The sequence below is a fragment of the Bidens hawaiensis genome, unplaced genomic scaffold (assembly GCF_021521415.1).
Source record: "Bidens hawaiensis isolate Kalapana, Puna unplaced genomic scaffold, B.hawaiensis_p1.1 tig00005944_1, whole genome shotgun sequence".
NCBI classification, from domain to species: Eukaryota; Viridiplantae; Streptophyta; class Magnoliopsida; order Asterales; family Asteraceae; genus Bidens; species Bidens hawaiensis.
In genome coordinates this window covers 1,415,838-1,432,620 of record NW_027491393.1, presented here as the reverse complement: position 1 = coordinate 1,432,620, position 16,783 = coordinate 1,415,838, and the positions used below count along the sequence as shown (strand labels likewise).

General features: G+C 36.6%; 1 pseudogene; it reads left to right on the top strand.

Moving 5' to 3' along the window:
* The first annotated feature begins 14,663 nt into the window (after nt 1–14,663).
* On the top strand, nt 14,664–15,920 carry LOC143631153 (E3 ubiquitin-protein ligase PUB23 pseudogene; annotated as a pseudogene).
* The last annotated feature ends 863 nt before the right edge of the window (nt 15,921–16,783 follow it).

The window sequence follows — 16,783 nt, the reverse complement described above, 5'->3', positions numbered from 1 at the left end:
CTAGGTATGTCCCATATATCATACTTTAAAATCATGTTCATTGGTGTTCGTTAGATTGGTCAACTAGTTGTAGTTTGATTGTTAGGGTTCGGTTGACTAGAATTGTAGTTTTATGCGTTTAACGCAAGGGTCGAAGTGATTAACGACCAGTTCAGCTCGGGGGAACTTGGTTTGACGTACGGGCTGTTGGAGAATCATTTTTATAAGTTATGGGGCTGAATTGGTTGTCGGTTACTCCAACGGGTCGGGACAACGCGCAATTGCGTTTATTGAGTAGTTGGTGCGCTGTACTTGCGAGTTACCGACCCATTTGACTCGTGTGGACTTGTTGGCTGTGATTTTATCATAATGGGTCCACACGGGCCTGATTTGGATGTTAACGGCATAAACGACTCTTAAACGCGCGTATTGGTATCACCTAATGCTTCCGGGGGTAATTTGGGAATTCTTTATTACCGGGAGTTTCTAAAAGTCGTATTGGTGAATGTGAGGCCTCGGGGGCTGTTGTGATTTAGTTTGATGAGGTCGAGGCTTTAGGTGACCCGAACCCCGTTAGAACGTCTCATAGGATAAACGAGTCATCTTGATGTCGTTAGTATTGATTGAATGTAAACCGGCAGGTGTTTGAGTCTTGGGATTACTTAGGGATTCTCTAGCTCGTGGTGAATCCGTGTCTCGTGTCAGGTGAGTTCATGATGCCCCTTTTTACTCTTTTTAAGTTTTGGGCTAGCATGCACACCTAAACGATTTTGCTTGATGAAACATTTAAACTATTTTATATAGGCTTGCTCGTATATGGTAGGCCTTGGGATGTTATAGTATGTATGTATATATTATTGTATGGCCAATATTTGGCGATGTTAGTAGTCGTTATCGACTACGGATGTTACGTATGCCTACTTTGTGTTTGCATACGTTGATGAGATGTTACGTGTTTGGGTTGTATGTTTGCTCGACCCTGATGTTACTTGTTTGGGTTGTACGTTTGCTCGACCCTGATATTATTACTTGGATGTTATATATATATATATATATATATATATATATACATAGGGATGCATTTATAAAGATGTTTATATGTAGGTTTGTATATGTATATATACATAAGGATGATTATTAATATTGATGTTATTTATTAAAACTTGAACTCACTCAGCTCAAGCTAACTTTGTGTGCATGCTAGTGTGAGTTTCAGGTTAGGAGGTGGATGCATTGCCGCTTGGACGTGCACGAAGCTACTTGGACGGTGGAGGGCATGCTTAGTCGGATGTTTCAATAATAATAAACTTTTTCTTTTTAACATTTATTCAAATACATTTAAATTGGTTTTGGGCATAACTCCCGGGTTTTGGGAACTTATTTTATTATTTATGTTTTCGCTGAATTATACTATGAGATGCTTATTTTAATGAAACTAACTGTTTTCAAGTTTAAGTATTTTTATAAGTGTTTTGTATGAATACCAACTGTAGGATTCCCGGGGTTCGGGGCCTTACATCTAATATTTTTGCGAGAAAGATCACAATATGAAATCACATTGACCGATAACTTTCTAGATCACACTTCTATTTCAATATTATTATAAGAACCCAAAGTCGATTGCAGATATATTTTGCCCATTTTAAACTTAATAAGTATTTTGATGTCAAAGTGATACGCTAAGGTATGTATTAAGTACAACACTTATGTGGTCCCCATTTAATCCAACATGTTACTGAATCCATCATACCTAGGGCATAGTTTGTGTTCATCAGATCACCCCGAATTGACTCCGACCCCTTAGTGATTGATCAAACATTTTACTACTTTCTAAACTTTGGCAAATTTTAGAAACAATTTAAACATTGAACCATGGACTTGCATGCCACGCAAGTCAGACTTACATGCCTTCATTTAAGATGTTTAGGTCTTACTGCTGTCAAACTTACTGCCCCATCTTAAGTGGTTCTAGATTCCCTTTTCGTTTGCTAATTATCGACAGTTTTGTTGACATTAAACATTTAGAAACTTTTGCAGTTGTCTGTCTTTTCTTTTAAATTTTCAATATTTATAATAAAGCAAGAGTTAATTTTATGGTGACCAATCACTAACGGCCTCGTGTATGACTGATTAATAACATTTTTGCCTTAATTGATGTGACTTTTATTAGAGAAATGCAACTGATTCATGAACGTGTAAACACTAGCATAGTAAGATACTTTAGTTTATATCACTCTGACACTTACTCATTTGTTAAGCTTATCTGTACATCAAGCAATGATCTTGTTGGCTTTTGATCAACTATTTTCACGTACTAGGATCACTAAAGATAATTTCTTATCATCTTACAAAGGTTGGATTAATTTCTCAAATAGAATAATTTTAAATTATCCGACTCCTTGTAAACGAGAGCTCCCTCTAAACGGGAAAATATCTTTTGAAACATCTTCTGATTTTCTTAAAGAACAAACTGTTTTTGGCAAGCCAAATTACTCAAATTTTTTTTTTCTTAAGAACAAATATAAATTCTTTTTGGTGAGTTAACATAACTCTAAAGAACAAACTGTTTATGGCAAGTTAAATGACTCAAAATTTTGTTTTTATTAAAAAAATATAAAATCTTTTTAGTGAGTTAAACACAACTCATTTTCTATCTCTAAAATTGAGACATATTTGAAAAATATTTACAAATTTACATACAAAAAGATAGGTTTTAATCAAAACAGATCATGCCAAGCGATTCTACAAGGTATAGAAATCAGGCACGATCAAAGGCTTTGGTAAAAAGGTCTACAAAGTTGTAATCGGAGTGGACCCTTTCAACATTGACAAGTTTCTGGTCAAAACAATCACGAATGAAATGCATTCAGGTGTCAATATGTTTTGTCTTGGAGTATTAGACCGAGTTTTTCACAATACAAACTGTTGCCTCATTGTCACACTTGATAGGGGTATTAAAGAAATTCAAACCGTAATCCAGCACCTGATGCTGGATCCATATCACTTGTGAATAGCAGCTGAAGGCGGTGATGTATTCTACTTCAGCGGTGGAGGTGGAAACAACAACTTGCTTCTTGCACTACCAAAAAATCAACCAATCGCCCAGGAATTGGAATCCTCCTGACATTGACTTTTTGTCTAAATTGCATCCCCCGTAATCATAGTCGATGTATACATGCAACACCAAAAGAGAATCTTTGGGATACCAAAGACCTAAACGAGGCTTTCCTTTGAGATACCGAAAGATACATTTGACAGCAGTTAAGTGGGATTCTGTTGGGTCTAACTGATATCTGGTACACTAGCAAACAGGGAACATGATATCCGGTCTGCTTGCAGTGAGACACATCAAGGAGCCAATTATGAACCTGTAAAGGTGTTGATGGACTGGTGTTCCTGATGGATCTGGAGCCAACACAGGTATTGTAGCAATCGAAGTAGCATAGGAAGTGGCATCATTGAACCAAACTTTTGAACAATTTCGTGAACGTATTTTTCTTGATTAATTAAAATCCCATCCGTCTTTTGCTTAAATTACAGGCCCATAAAGAATGTCTTTTCTCCCAACGAACTCATTTCAAACCGACGCTGCATCACCTCTGAGAACTCTATACACAAATCATCACTCGTTAACCTAAAGATAATGTCGTCAACATACACTTGCACAAGGATCAGATCATTGCCAAATTTCTTAACAAAGAGTTTTTGATAGATAACACCTCTCCGATAGCCATTCTCTAATAGATGTTCATCCAAAGTAGCATACCAAGCGCGAGGTGCTTAATGAAGGCCATAGAGGGCTTTTTCAAGTCGGTAGACATAGTTTGGACGATCTGGATCCTCCAAACTTGGTGGTTGCTAAACATATATTTCTTCTTTTACTTTCCCATACAGGAAGGCTGTCTTTACGTCCATTTGATACACTTTGAAATTCATATACGATGTAAAGGCCAGGAAGATACGACTAGATTTAAGCCTTGCAACGGGAGCATAAACTTCATCGTAATCAAGTCCTTCACGCTGCGAGAAGCCTTGTACCACCTTTGTTCCTGATAATAACCCCTTTATCATCCTTTTTATTTCTAAACACCCACTTGGTTCCGATTGGTCTCTTGTTCATTGGCCTCTCTACCAACTTCCAAACATTAAGCTTCTTAAACTGCAACAACTCTTCTTGCATTGCTTCAACCCAAGAGTTTTCCTTGAGAGCTGAATGGTAGTCCTTAGGTTCGACCTGAGAAATAAAACAAGAAAAAAAAGACATTTGTTAATAGTTCCTGATTGGCTTCTTGTTTGAATGCCTACAGAAGAAGAACCAATTATGTTCTCTGTTGGATGATATCGGGGGATATGTATCTAAGGAATCGGATCAACTTGTTGAATGGGAACCTCTTGAAGTTCAACAGTTAGGCTTTTTACAGGATGAAAACTTGGAGCATTGACAAGGACGTCTGTGGCTAGTTGAATGGAGTTTGCCTGATCAACCACGTGATCGGATGCAATGGGGTCATCCCACAAGATTTTCATGAATGGTAGGACAATCACGGGAACCATTGTAGAATCTGTAGTGTTGGACATCAACATGAACTTCATTAAAAATAGTATCTTTAGCAGAAACTTGAATGTTTTCATCGGTTGAGGGAGGTGTGGGAATAGAATCAACCACGCTTGGTTCTGACTGAATATTTACTGCAGGCTCAGTCTGATTTGGATCAATGTTATCGACTGACTTGAAAGAAGAATCAGAATTTGAATCAGAACCATCTTCAACAAGCACCATGTTGGTTGTATCTACTGGCTGTGGCATAGGGTTTTCTTGAGCCACACGAGGAGCTGTGGGTTATATAGTTCAGTTTGATGGAGCAGCATATAAACTAGCTTCATCCAAATTGTTTGATATGGCTTGAATAACACAGACTAAACTAGAGTGGAGACTAGAATATTTGTAACAGGAGGGGTAGATAGACCATGAAACTGATTGAACAGATAGTCATAATCAAAGATCCAGTTTGGTCCCATGTGAGCGTCTATCGGATTGAGCTCTTGCGAGTCAACATTGAATGACTCCATGATCAATTTTGCTCTATTTTTATAAACTCGATAAGCTCTTTTGTTGGCAACGTATCCAACAAAGTAACACTCATCGGCCTTCTCAGCAAATTTTGGATCTGAGTTGGCATTAATGTTGAGCAGGGTGCATGGACATCCAAATGTCTTAAAATAGCTTACGTTAAGCTTTGTCTTGTAATAGACTTCATACGGAGTCTTCTTCAGACGCTTGTTTAGTAACACACAGTTATGGATGAACAAGCAGTATTGATTTCTTCGCCCCAGAAGAACAGAGGAAGCTTTGAGGCTGAAAGCATTGTTCTTGCAGTTTCAATCAGTGTTCGATTGCGTCATTTAGCAACCCCATTTTGTTATAGAGTGTATGGGACACTAAACTGACGTTCAATCCCCTTTGAATTAAAAATGTCATTTACATCTTTGTTGTAGAATTCGGTTCCATTATCGCTTCGTATGCATTTCACTTTCTTGCAAGTTTGGTTCTCCACGAGAGTCATAAACTTAACCAGAAACTGTGCGGGAAAAGTCATCAGTAACAACAAGACAATAGGTTTTTAGGCCTACTGTCAAAGGATGAATTGGACCTAACAAATTCATATGTAACAGCTGAAGAATGGAATCAATCGAATTAACAGTTTTAGGCATGTGAGGGAGCTTGTGTTGCTTGCTTTTAGAGCAGGGAAGAAATTTCTCAACACAAGAAAATTTTTTAACATGCAAGCCCCTCACATGCTCACCATTTATAAGTCTGTTCAAATTCTTGAAATTGACATGACCGAGATGTCGATGCCAAAGTGATGAGTCATTCTCAGAGACTTTAGATATCATGCATGAAGCAGCTCGTTGTGAGTATGAACTTCTCATATCTAAAATATAAGCATCGTTATGCATCGGAGTACATATCAATATCCATTCTTCGGGGACTTTGAAATATGGTTTCAAGATCAAACATTCATGCTAAGTGAAAAGAGTGGAGTATTGCTTGTCGTAGATTTGTTACACACTGAGTAGATTGTGGTTGAGTTGCTCAACGAGGTTTATATCTTCAAATGTTAAGGTCCCATTTGAAACCTTTCCATGCTTTGTTATTTGCCCTCCCATGTCTCCAGTAAAAGAAACGGGTCCGCCATCAAACGGTTGAACGTTGAACAGCAAGGACTCGTCTCCTTTCATGTGTCGAGTGCAGCCACTATCTAAGTACCTACACACATAAGCAGCTAATTAGACATGGGTTCCCGAGACAAATTTGTCTCGGGAAGATTAACAAGAAAATCACCAAACTTGATTTTAGATCCATAAATTGCGTGACTTGTTGGTAAATCAGAGTCTGAAAAACATTTCTTAGGAATCCATGCAGTAACATGTTTCCAGATTTTAGGAGATCTTCTGGACCGTCTTCTCTTTGTTTTCAAAACATGATCCTCATATCTTTCGACCTTTGGATTTCTTTTCTCACTTGTTTTTGGTGGGTTTTATAAACTTTTTAGTCTTTGAACCCATTTTCATTCTTTCCTTTTTGGTTATCCAAAAAGGTTTTCTTGTTTTCTAAGTGTTGATGGATCTCACATCTATTTTACGGGCATCACTGGCAGGTTGATCAGTCCTTGATCCCGAGCTGCTAGCAGCCTTGAATCGGGACTGATTAAACTGTCTTTTCGAATCTTTTTGCTGTCTGTGCCAGTTCTTGCAATGTATTTAAAGGTAAGAAGGGTTACCAAACACGTAAAAGCATTTTCTATGATAAACAGTAGAATGATCATCAGAACTATAATATGGTTGATGCGTGTAACATCCACTTTTCAGAGAATTATAAATAACAGAAAGTTCTATAATTAACTGTGTGTCGTTAACTTAATTGGGTGTGTTAATGTTTGTATAATAAATGGAATTAGAAGTGTGAGTGGGTTGTGGGGCCCATAGTCCTCTATATAAACCCAACCCCTCCTTCCTTTCACCACTTTCTTCCCTTTCACCACACACACACACACACTCAAGAACACACACATTTTCTCTCAAGACCCGAATCCGAATCCGGGCTAAAGCAAGGAATATCTTGGTGTTCGAGCATCTCAAACATCAAGAAAACGTCCAGATCTTCGGGGTTGTCCAGATCTGAACCGAACCCAGAGCAAAAAGGTAAGCTTCGGCCAAAGGGTTAAGTTTTATGGTTAGAATCGACATGCAAACTGATGTAATGATAGATCGGGTTGTGAAATGTAAGAAAAACATGAACTTGGTGAGTTTTAGCCTCACGGGTGTATTATAGAACAAAAAAAGGTGACGTTTGGACTATGAGAAACACGAGTACACAAAGTTGGTACAACCCAAAACCCATAAAAAGAGTAGAATCAGGTCCTAAGGAGGAAACAAGGAGAAAAATGGCTTTAAAATGGTAAAAACGACGAAATGCAGGAATTTCGCATCGCACAGCCATGCAAAGCGAAATCAATATTTTCGCATCGCACAGTCATGCGAAACGAAATCAATATTTTCGCATCGCACAGTCATGCGAAGCGAAAAAGTCATGCGAAGCGAAATTCCATGCCAAGCGAAAAAGTCATGCGAAGCGAAATTCCATACGAAGCGAAAAAGTCATGCGAAGCGAAATTCCATGCGAAGCGAAAAAGTCATGCAAAGCGAAATTCTTCCATGAGAAATTCTTCTAGCTCGACCCCAGCCAGGGGCTCTGCCTCTTGGACCCTGCTAAGGGCTGCCGCCCCTAGGCCCCGCTACAAGGGGTGCTGCCCCTGGACCCCCGTTAGTTGAGGGTTTCACTAACTTAGATGTAGGAAGTAGTAGTAATGGATAATTGACACGCGTAATGTGTTGTACAGTTAGCCGTGCGCAACTAAGGAAAGACATTACCATTAACAGCGAGAGAAACCGACTCCAGGTGAGTTCTAGCCCCTATATCTGTTATGTTTCCGGGGCTGTGTGCATACTCCTATGTAGTAGATAATACACTTACTTGATTGATAAGTGTATGATACGTGTATGATTGTGTATTGAATGAATTGTTACATAATGATTGTATGAACGAGTACGTATATATATTTATAACTAGAAGATATGTAAAGTATGCACGCATGATAAAGGTATGGTTATTCGAGACAGAAGGGACCAGACCCTTATAATATCTGTGATGTTAGGGACCAGACCCTTATAATATCTATGATGTTTAAGATAGAATAGCTTATGGTATACCATAGGGTTTCATGAAAGAAAGTATGTAAGAACGTATGCATATATGTAAAGTATGTACGAAAGAAGTGATAGTAAATAAGGTATAAATACGTATCTCCGGACACATATGAGTATGGTATGAATGTAATGTATGTTAATTGATTAACTAGAACTCACTCAGCGAAGCTGACTTTTAGTATGCACGCAGGTGAGTAGGATGAGGCATGTTTCTTGAGGTGGGACACGTGGCAAATGGATGGAGACTGGCATCGAAGACGGAAGATTCACGTGTCGTTTATGTTATTGTTTAAGACTTTTTATTTTTTTAAGACAAGTACTTATGTTATATAAGAATGTTTAATATTAAGTATTCTGCGAAAAGTTTTTAATTAACTCTGATTTTAGAACTGTGTTTATGAGTAAATCCAACACCAAATTAGAGTTACCGGGGACCAGACCTTACAATGCGGTGGGAAAGATGATCCTTGGAAAGAAACATAACTACGAAAGGCATTTGGTTTGTGACCTCAATAATCAAAAGCATTGGTATAAAATGAGGTAAAATGATTTTGTTGATGATGATCATAGTATTTGTTATCAGAGAAGTTGTATGACTAAGGATTTTTAAAGTTATTTGTTGTTTGAGAGAATGATTTCTTTCTTGATGGAACATATTTGCATGAAGTACTTGCTTTTTCATTTTCAAAGACTCCCTCAGGCTTATAAGTTGACGATGAACAACCAGTTATGTTCACCTCAACAGGCCTTTTCACATTCATACAATTTTCAACAAAAGTTTCATCATAAACTGGTTCACAATCACTATCTGAAATAACATCAACATTTTCATTCAAAATATTGTGTGAAGTGCTAACATTAACACTCTCACAAGTTACACTCCCATCCGAAGATGAAGTCAGTGTATTTTGCGTGGAAATAGAATTGTTATTATTATAGGTAGAGTTAGTAAATGATGATTTTAAATTCACATTAGTCACAAAAGGTGAATTTGACACACTTTTCTTATCACAACCCATGTCACTTTACACCGACTCACTTTCTTCTACAACCTGTTGAACAAGATGAATCACTATTAGAATTAACAGGCACATGAATTGGATCAACAGTTTTTGGAACCTCAGAAAAAGAATATCTTAGGTTTGGAACATGACCAATACCATAGACCATTTCCTTTTCAGGTGGGTGTTGTAACTAAAGTGGGGGTATGGATGTATACTATTAAAAGGTGGTGGAATTGCAGCATGTTCATATCCCAAACCCATCTCTTTTTTTTTACACCCATTTATGCCCCCAATGATACCATTTAAGTTATCAAATGCCATTTCAAACCTGTCTACCATTATTTTCCTTTGTGAAAGATCTAATATTAGAGTGTCAACTTTATCATTTAATTCAACTATTCGTTTTCCGTGAAACTCAACTAGCAAATTAGATTGAAAGAGTTTTAGATTCAAGTTGGCCATGTCGTCATGATGAGTTTTAATTCTAGTAGTGTATATCTTATTAGCTTTCTAGTATTCATCATTCTGATATTTAATGCCAAGGTTTTCTCTAAGTAGGGAGGCATTATGAGTTCTATAACTTTCGACCTTATCAATGCATGCTTGAGAGTAAAGATGTGTGTGTACCCCAGGAGTGTCACGAGTGTCTTGGTTGTCTCTTGATGTAGAGCTTGGAGAAGCTTGATCACTATCCATAAATGCTATCTGAGCCAAGTTCAACGGGTTCCACAACTCACTGAATTGGCATTCCCAGTCTTGCTCAAATGTTTCAGCAGACTGTGTAATCAGGGCCCTAGTGCATGAGTTCCCTTTGTTTGAGTTTCCTTGACCAATTCGTAGAGCTCTTTGACCTGAGGAACTGTTTTGACCCAGCGGTCTCTTGTTACTCTTCTTTCCACCACTTTCACCTTCTGAAACTTTAGTGATCTTAACATCATTGGCAGGTTGTGTCGGGTTCATGCATTCTCTCGCAAAGCATCCCATTTCGTTGCAATTGTAGCAACAGAGCTTGTCTTTGTCAAACCCAAAGCTTTTGCTGTTAGAGTCTCTGAAGCTGTCTTTACCATATTTCTTCATAAAGTTGGTGGCCTTGTGAACTGTTATAGCCATGTGGTATCTGATGTCCATCTTATCAAGATCCTTTTCATTGATCTTAGGGATGTCACCTTGCTGGAAAGACGGGGGCAACAGGTTTCCTCTCATTAGTTCTTCATGGCTAGCCATAAAGGCATAGAAGAGTGCAATGTTAGAGTCATCAACATGAGTGGTGGAGAAGCTTGAGCCGTTTCTTGCAAACTTGTTGATTCCTTGAGCCTTGAGAGCTTGTTCAACGGCTTTGTTGACTGCATCTTGAAAAGAGTTTGATGAGGATATCGGCTGACTAACTGAAGACTTGTAAGAACTATTTTTCTCAGTTTGAGTACTATACAATTCAACTCCATCAGCAGGATGAACAGTTGGGTGTGATTGACTAAGGAAGGCTGAGCTTTTTCCAGAACCAGTAGAAACCCATGCATTATTTAAAGAGCTGACATGGTTGTTCAATCTAAGCTTATCATCCTTTTCAAATCACTTAATAGTGGAGGTCAGGTCACTCAAATTTGTTGTGTTCAAATGTGTGGTTCTCTTTATAGTAGTTACACTACTATTCCACATGTAGGGCATTAAGTTTAACAACTTCTTGTTGGTCTCAAAATAGTCATAGATTAGATAAGCACTTCTCATTTTAGTATTCGGGGTCTCAAATCTGTGAACGAAGGATGTAACAGATTCTCCTTGAATGTGATTGAACATGTTGAACTCACCTTTCAACATTTCCCTTCTACTTTCCCTCATATCCAGGTTACCCTCAAACTTCTCAACATGGGCATCCCAAAGGTCTTTTGCAGTGGTGTATTCCCTTAAATTTTGAGCAATGCCAATTGATAAGCGTACACTTAGAACACGGTAGGCCTTTTCATCATCAAGGATCAACCTCTTATCATCGTTAGTGAAACTTTCAACAGGTACGGGAACAGGTCTAGTAGGGGAATGTGTGGTAGTTATATGAGGTCCTTTCTCAATGGATCTTAGAAGAACCAAGTCATTTATCCTTACATAGTTCTTAAATCTCAAATTGAATTCCTCAAAGTTACTGTCCCAATTAAGCAGTTTAGGTGGTTTGTTTGTGGTACCGGCTTCATTCTCAAACATCAAGTAGTTCTTTAACTCGGGATCGTGTGACATTGTGAAAATTGGAAGGCCAAATCTAAACAGTGGTGAAAAGCTAGAAATTTTGTTAGAATCACTAAGTACAAACGAGTCGCACAGTGTGTGCGATTTGAGTTTATTTAAAATGCGATTGGATTTTAGTTAGAAATGCGATGTGATCTGTTTTCAAAAGCGATTGGTTTCTCTAATGAGATGCGATTGGTTTCAAAGGTGATTGGATTTTAAAACGCGATGCGAATGAGATTTCAAATGCGATGCAATTTAAAATCTCAAATACGATGCGATTCAAAATCTAAAATGCGATGCGATTGGATTTTCTTATGCGATGCGATTTGTTTTCTGGAGAAAAACAAATCGCCAAGAAAACAGTTTGGTACGGATTCAAGTACTTTTTGACACTTTTGAAGCTTCAAACACCTTAAGGAATCTGAAGATCACTTGTAACACTTGAACACACCTTTCAAACACTTTAACAAGACCAAAATCCAAGGTTGTGACCCAAGAACCTCAACTAGTTGAGCCGAAAGCTCTGATACTAATTGTAGGTCCCTAAGACGAATAAAACAACTATGTCTTGGATTAATCTCACTCGTGAGCTAGCGAAAGTCACTCACAAGGAACCAAGATCTCGGATGTTGTTGTGTTCGGTTTAGTAGCAAAAATAGTAAGAAAGAGAAAAGTAAGGAGAGAGTTGGTGAGACGTTGTGGATAAGAATTGCAAAAGGTTATGTTGCATGGACAAGTCTCCACTACTTATAGTGTGAGACTTGCTATGCTTATTTCCATATATGGGCCTATAGTGTGAGACTTGCCATGCTTATTTCATATATAGGCCTATAATGGGCTTTTGTTTACAATAGCCTATGGCCCAAACATACAAAGCAAGACGAAAGCTAGTAAAATACAGCGTGAATCTTACTACTATATTGAATCAAGACTATGTGGACACATGTTATCTTTCTAAAGTGTACACATAGGATGACACATAAGCTATTTCCAAAGTTAGACCCTATTTAAATCTATTAAATTAATATGCTACATTTATTATTATTTTTAAAATTCCTACATTAAATTTTCCTTAACTCTCATTTAATGATGTTTTCTATAAATAAAAAAAATGTTTATTATTTATTTATTTATTACGTCTTTTAAACTAATTTTTTAAATACTCTATTTCAAAATATTATTGTTATATTGATCCATTTGATTTGCGTAAAACATATAACATATGCCTAAACTATTAAAAGTCTATTTTGCGAGCGTGGATACATCTAAATACCCAGAATTTGCCTTATGTTAAAATTTAGTTAAACATGGTTTGATTCTTGATTTATTTTACCATTTTAAAACAAAAGTTATCATTTCGTACCATTGAATTGTATATAAACATCTTTTTTATTGATGTTATATTCTTTATTTAGCTCGTGTTTTACACGGATTAATAACCTAGTAAACAATATAAGAGCATTCTCACCCAACCCCTCATTTAATATGAGGGGTGTTTTTATAATTTAGAGAGTGATTCAGAGTGTTGTGAGTGAAGAGTTTTTATATTTTAGAAAAACTAATGATTTTTCTGTATATTTGAAAAGTTACTGTTCATCCCTTATAATTTTTTAATATATTTTGAGAGTGGTTGTGAGTGAAGAAAAGAGAAAAGGTAATAATAAAATGTGTAAAAAGTATTATTTAATTGAAATGAAAAGAGAAAGTGTAGTGAGTTTTAGTTTAATTTTTGGTTTAGAGATAGGGGGTGAGATGAAAATGCTCTAATACAAAAGACTCATCATCATATCATCATCGTACTCATCATCATATCTAATACAAAAGACTATGTTTTCAAAATATGGCCTAACAAAAACCAGTCATTAATAAAACCTAAGAATTATAACAGCGAGTCAATGCGAATTTGATCGATATCAGTTACATTATAAATCACAAAAACAAAAATGGAAAAAAAACAAAAAAAAAATGTTAGCCACTCAATAGGTACCGTCAAATGGTCTAATAAATTACTTGCGACACCAAAGTTCACTATTTATCTATAGCATTAATACTAACACAAAATTATTTTGTGATATGAAAATATTGTTTGTTGTACATTAAATGGCCAAAGTTGTTTTACGATGTAAAACAAACAATATATTTTCACAAAATAATTATTTTGTGTTTCATGCATATTTTCTATGTTGTTTCATGATTTTTGTATTAAAAGAGATTAGGCATTATTAAGTTTCAAAATATATGGTCTATATAAACTAAAATCTCCTATTATAACTGTCGCGACAATAATATCATTGCGGTGTCAAGATCAAGATTCCAAAAGTGAAAGGATATATTCCTCCATGGTGATGCCATTTATTGGCCATGCGATCGTCCTCCTATTATGATAATATCACTTGACTATTGGTCTTTATGGCATATGGATGTTTTTTATTGTTAATTTCCTACCATCATAACAAAACATAACCCTATAATATCTAGTTGAGTGATAGGGGTACTCTCGTTTAACTATTGTTCCATGTTCCAACAGTCCAACATGCATGTAGGGTTGAGGTTTTATATGAAGGTTTAGGGGTCTGATAACTCCCATTTTACGTACGTTCGTTTCTAATATATTTGAAATGGAGGGTTGGGGTATATAAACCTTGACTGTGGGCCGATTAATCATCGATTAATTCATACTCTTATCTTACCGTCTGACTATATTAGTGGTAGGTGTTAAATGAAGATATTACTGGAAATCAATAGTGACACGTAAATGAAGTCATCAAATAATGTTTACATAAATAAAGTTGACAATGGAAATCAAGTATTGCTAATTTTTTTAAAAGTTTTAGATAAAAAGATTCGAATGCAACTTTTCTTATAAAATAAAAAATGTTCTTTTCTAAATAAGTCTTGAATTATTAAATACTTTAAACGTGTGTTGATTTTAAAATAAGAAAACTGCATATCCATCCACGCATCCAACACACATAGCCCACACACTTCAGTTCTCTGAATGTTGAAATGTCAAACATCCTCCCTTTGACCACAGTTAGTCTGACCTTTATGGTGTTCTGACTTTTTTTTGCCTGTGTATAAATTCAGATGCTTCAAATTTCATAATCATTATTCCAACAAAAGCTTCAATATTTTTTTCATAAGTTCATTCAAGATTCACAAGAGAACCAAAATCTAGAATCTATACCAACTAAAATGAGTGATTCTAAAGAAGGTATAGATATTCCTTCCTTTTTTGTATGCCCAATTTCTCTAGATATCATGAAAGACCCTGTAACACTTTCTACTGGGATCACATATGATCGCGAATCCATCGAGAAATGGCTGTCCAACAAAAAGAACTACACTTGCCCCATAACCAAACAAACACTAACCGATATAGAGCTTATCCCGAACCTCACCCTTCGTAGATTAATCCAATCTTGGTGCACAATTAACGCCCCGTTCGGCTTTGAAAGATTTCCCACTCCGCGACTTCCAATATCCAAAACACAAATCTTAAAGCTTCTACAAGATTCAACGTCTCCACACCTGCAGATGAAGTCTTTAAAGAGATTAAAAACGATTGTGTTGGAGAGTGATATGAATAAACGCTCGGTGGAAGCGGTTGGAGCAGCTGAATACCTGGTTCACATCATAAAAAACCCTAGTTGTGATGTGACTTCATCACTGCCTGCCGGAGAACTTTCCGGCTTTGAGACTGCTGTCGATGAAGCGGTTAGCATCCTTCACCACCTTTCTTTATCCCAAACCGGTCTTAAGGCGTTGTTCGGAAAGAACGATGAGTTTGTTGAAGCGTTGACTCACGTGATGCAACACGAAGCTAATGACGAGTCACGCACTTACGCTGTCTTATTGCTTCGGTCCATTATGGAGGTGGCAGAGGGAGTTCAAATGATGTCACTAAAGCCTCAGTTCTTCACTGAGTTTACACGTATCTTGGTTAACCAAGTTTCACTAAAGGCGACCAAAGCTGCGCTGAAAATATTAGTTGGAGTTTGTCCATGGGGGAGGAATAGGGTAAAGATAGTGGATGCTGGAGCTGTTCCGGTATTGGTGGACATCCTTTTAGACAATAATGATAAGCGGATAATGGAGACGGTGTTAATGCTGCTACACCAGCTTTGTTTGTGTGCGGACGGCCGTGCAGAGTTTCTTAAACATGGTGCGGGTTTAGCTGTTGTCTCGAAGAAAATATTTCGTGTTTCGCCGGTAGCTGGCGAGACAGCGGTGAGGATACTTCATTCGGTGGCAAAGTTTTCCGGGAATGCGAGTGCAGTTCAAGAGATGTTGCAGGTGGGTGCGGTGGGAAAGCTATGCCTTCTGTTACAAGTAGATTATTGTGGGAGTAAGACTAGTGAGAAGGCCAAGGAGATTCTAAAGATGCATTCTAGAGCTTGGAAGAATTCTTCTTGTATACCTCATAATTTGGTTTCCTCCTATCCATCTTAGTATAGTCGTAGTTTATATATATACCAGGTTATAAACCCGTGTGATACATGATGTTAAATAAAAAAATTAAATTAAGAAAATTTAACATTAAATAAATACATATTATATTTGAATATACGATGGTCACAGTAAATTTCATTTGAATAATTATGTGAAAAATATACATATATTCAAGTTGTTTTTTAAATAGACAATTTCAGATGCTTATAAGTTTGTAATAGGTAATAGATACTTTGAAAAATATTTGTTGAAAATTTATTGTGTTAAAATACTTTTAACTAGTAAAAATATCCCATTTTTAGATAATGGTCACAAGAAATTTATGTTTACTTGTTTAAAGCTTTTGTTGATTTGGATTCGACGAGCTTAGAACCAGATAATATTGGGTGTTGTAAGAAACGTGAAACTGATTGCTATGAAAAGTTCCAAATTGATTTCAAAAGCATATGTAAATGACCAGTTCCAAATACAATATACATTGCCAATAAAACTTGTAAATTCAAACCAATAAAATCCAAATGGTCAAGTAGTCAAAGGCATTAAAATACCAAATTCAAATAGCAAGCATCTTAAAAATATGATTATTTTTCCCGCTGTTGATCAAGAGGTTTTTGGCAACTACTTTCGGACCTACAATCAGTTCATGAGGGGGTTGCAGATTCATTTGGAGATTCGTCAAAATCATACATGTCTATCAAGCTCTACTATCTAAGAAATATAGATTTAAGTAATAAAAACAGCCTATATGAAATGATATTTAAAATAGATATAGTGAATAATTGTGTAAAATTAAACATATCAAATATTTTTCAGAAAGAAGTGATCTCCTCAATGTCATCATTAATGTACAACATCATGCCTTG